Source organism: Enoplosus armatus, chromosome 8 (genome assembly GCF_043641665.1).
Source record: "Enoplosus armatus isolate fEnoArm2 chromosome 8, fEnoArm2.hap1, whole genome shotgun sequence".
Taxonomy (NCBI): Eukaryota; Metazoa; Chordata; class Actinopteri; order Centrarchiformes; family Enoplosidae; genus Enoplosus; species Enoplosus armatus.
The window spans coordinates 5,087,475-5,091,619 of NC_092187.1; the positions used below are offsets into that span (position 1 = coordinate 5,087,475).

Sequence of the window (4,145 nt, forward strand, 5' to 3'; positions counted from 1 at the left end):
TGAAAAAGACAGAGATAAAGAAAAAAATGTGGTATTGGTGTTTGTGAGTGTGTGTCACAGTAGCATCTTCCTTATGCTCCTGTATGCATGTGACCAGTAAAACATGGCACCCTGGAGCCCTTAATTCATACACATTTCTCCATTAAGACTCAGACCTGCGTGTCTAACTCATGAAATATGTAAACAGAGACTCTGTACGTAGTTTTGTCGTAAGCCTGGCCCTTTGTGTGTGTGTGTGTGTGTGTGTGTGTGTTGACAGTTGTGGATGTGTGCCTGCAAGCATGCATGTGCAGAAAGGGTGTAGATGAATTATAGAGAGGCACTGGTTTTCTGAGATCAGGTTATTAAAGAGAGGAGTACCGGCTGGAGCTGCAGCTGATGAAGGTCGACTGTGCCTGTTTACATTCTTTGACCTGACTGTGCATGCAGCCTGACTGACACTGTGACACAGTGATATGGTTATTCATACACAGGCCTTCCACTTAGCAGAATATACTAACTTGCTAGTGTCGGCCCTGAGAAGTTTCATTTAAAAATCTGAAGCCCAGAAAAAACAGATATGAAAAAGTCAAGGCATCTCTCGTGACAGTAAAAACAGAAACTACTTGTTCAGATTTGGCTCATTAACCGTGTAAATGCATATGGTTTTTATGTGGAATTTACTGGTGCAGGGACAAGTATGTACCCCATTAGCGTGGTTTTCCCACATAGCCCTGCCTGTGGTTGTGGGATCAAGAGGAGCAGGAAAAGGCAAATTCTCGTGGTTGTTCATGCCTCAAATAGGACTGGTTAATAAAATGGCCTGGAAGTGAGCAGACATTGCATCTCATATTTCAGCTGATGCATGAAAGTGGTGGAAAATGAAGGCACTGCATCTGAGGCTAGGTGGGGTGAGAATGTGCTTCACTGGTAAGGGAAGGATGAGAATAATCTAGTCTGTCAGTGACATATTTTTATAGCCTGTATCATTTCTTTTTTACATTGGGTTGATTCGCTAATTCTGGCAATGTTTTATAGTCAGTATGTGCAGTTGTAGCAAGCTTCCAAGATTAGTCATTTAACCAGACTAAGAGTCTACAGCCACGCTAGCAGCTCAGTGAGGCTGTACTTTTTTTTAGCTAAATGCATAACGTCCACAATGACAACGCTAACGTGCTGATGTTAAGCAAGTATAACGTTCCACCTCTTCACCATCATAGCTTTGTATTTTAGCATGCTAACATTTACTAACTAGCACTAAACACAAAGTACAGCTGAGGCTGATGGGAGTTGCAGGTATTCGGTCACAAACCTGTAGTGGACACTAACGTTTTGACCTGATAATGGCGCTACAGGAAAAGTCAGGGGATCACCAAAGTTAATAGGATTCAACCTCTGGGGACAATTAATGTCTGTTCTAAATTTGATGGCAGTCCATCCAAATTTTGTTGAGATGTTTGTGGCTGGACCTGTAAATCTCAGGGTGGAGAGCAACAGGTTAAGGATGGAGAGGGAAACACAAGTTGTTATAAGATGTGCATTGCCCGGGACTCGAACCCGGGTCACAAGAATGGGAATCTTGTATGATACCACTACACCAGCAATGCTGTGAGAAGACAAAGCACTGATGGAGATCAGTCTGTGAAGTGAGAAAATGGAGGCGGAGACAAAGCTGAGGGTGAAAGGGAGGACATTAACATGGGAAAGGAATGGGAGTGTGTGTGTGTGTGTGTGTGTGTGTGGGGGGGGGGGGGGGGGGGGTTAAAGTGAGTCAAAGAAGAGAGGATTAGAGAGAGAAAAAAAGAAAATGGAAAAAGACATGGGCGCCATGAGGAAAGACTTTATGAGAATTGTACTTTCTTTGTGTTAGAAAATGGAAAGTTGTGGTCACATCACGAAAGGATTTAGCCTGCGATGGTTGTGAAAATCAAAAGGGAAGCTTTGACAATGTGAGGGGACAAGTGCTAGAAATATGTCTGCTCATGCATAACATGTGAGGCAGGGGGGAGGGTGTAATGTACTGTATATGTCTGTCTGTGTGAGTAGTGAAAAAAAGAGGCCAGGTAAACACGGCGTTGCAAGTCCAGATGCAGAGAGGAGCTGATTCCAAAGATCTGCAGCGTTTAATGTCAACACACAGCTTCAGTCTGGGGGGAGAGCGGTGTGGCTGAAGCTGAAACACAGCGGCCTACATATCTGCTTTGAACTGGAAACATTTTTCACCGTGTGACTTGAAGCGAGTGTTTTGCTTTGTGGCAGAGACGAGACCCAGTTTCATCTACTGACTGTCACTTCAAATACTTGCACGCAAATTATCATATCATGATTTAAAAGGGATGAATTGGAACAGCTCATTTTTTCAACTTTTGCTTCATATTATGAACAAAAGTAATTTGATCGGGAAGGAATAGTTCTGCATTTCCGGAAATATGCTTATTTGCTTTCTTTCTGAGAGTTACATGAGAATTGATACCACTCTATGTGCGTTAAAGATGGAGCTAGAGCCCAGATTAGCACTACGACTGGAAGCAGGGGGAAGCCACTAGCCTGGTTCTCATTTAAAAAATACGCCTACAGCACCTCTAAAGCTCACTAACTACCCTGTTGTATTGTTTGTTTAATCCATACACTAGCATCAATGAAACATCATTGTGTAATTTCCCCCTGGGGATCAATAAAGTATTTCTGATTATGATTCTGATCAAAACAAGGAGCTAACGTGCCATGAAATAGCTGCAGCACACAACTCCTGGTACAACCACAATGTGCTGTTCCTACATTTTGGTTTGCGTAAGGGTTAAACAAATGAGATACAAAATGTTGATATAGTGAGCTTTAAAGGTGCTGGTAGGTGTACTTTTTTATTTTGGGGGAAAGCCAGGCTAGCTGTTTTCCCCTGCCTCCTGTCTTCATGCTAAGCTAATCGACTCCTGGCTCCAGCTCCATAGTTAGGCCACAGACATGAGACTGATATCAGTCTAATCTAACTCTCAATAAGAAAACAATATATTTTCCCAGTATTTCCCAAAATGTCAAATGATTCCTTTAAGTATGCTAAAAAATACAGTCCCAAAAAAGTGCGTTTCTCTTGTTTTTTTTTATTTCCTTGTTTAGTTGTTGGTAGAATTAGCTGCCATGCTAATGGCTAGTTGAAAGATTTTTTTTAAAGATTGATTTTTTATTTACAAGCTCCATCTTGTAGCAACTGACAAGTGACTGCTAATGTATTATTTCATAGTCAATGGTATCATTGACATGATTACATGTGTTGAAATTGTTCTGTTTCCAACAAAGCAAAACACAAGTTTTGGTCCTCTAGTCCATTTTGAGGGACACTTTTCTTATTTAGGGCAGTGCAGTTGATGACAGCAGACCATATTCACATGGTATTTCCTTTTTAAATTCCTCTTGACATTTAGATGAGAACATGGCTAATAGGACAAATATCTCAATCCACCAATATATCATTATTATTGCTATTAAACCGGGCAAATGATGCTATTTCTCCGTTTTCAAACATTCTGTTATGGTTTTAACAGGGGGGGGACGGGGGGGTTCAGCTCACAGAGGCTTCTGCCTGATGACCTACAATTTTCTTCATTATACAGACGAGAAATGGGGGTACTCAGAGGGGAAAGGGTGATTAGAGTAATGATTACACTAAACCTCTTTCACATTGTCTGCCGGGTACATAAGAGAAGATGGGTGAGAGGATACAGGGTTAAAAAGAGGATGAGAAGAGGGGGTGCGAAGAGAGAGAAATGGGGTGATAATGGAGGAGATGAATACCGGCGACAGAGGTTAGAGAGCAAAGAAAGATGGAACATATAGAGTAAATACACCAGGAAGGATTACTGGTCAGATTCATTGGAAAGAGCTTTCCTTGGTGGAATTTAAAGGGAAGATGCTGTAGAAAAAAAAGAGATAAGCAGAGTTTTGCTGGTTGAGGAGGAAAAGGAGATGAAGACAGATTATGATAAACTGTTGTTGACTCTAGGCTTACAGCTGGTTGATTGTTCATCTGTCTGTTTTCCCCACAGAATATTGGACACACAACCAATCCTCTTACATGTACCCCAACCTGCAGCCGTCTAATCCCTGGCCTCTTATTCCCAGTCAGCTCCACACAGTCACGGAGCGCTGCAGAGCTGCATCCAACCTGCATC

At 42.0% G+C, this 4,145-nt stretch overlaps 1 non-coding gene across 1 annotated transcript; it reads right to left on the reverse strand.

Annotated features, from left to right (window-relative positions):
• Positions 1-1,515: 1,515 nt before the first annotated feature.
• trnag-ccc (transfer RNA glycine (anticodon CCC)) lies at positions 1,516-1,586 on the reverse strand. Its single transcript has one exon. It is a non-coding gene; the product is annotated as a tRNA-Gly (tRNA).
• Positions 1,587-4,145: the final 2,559 nt, after the last annotated feature.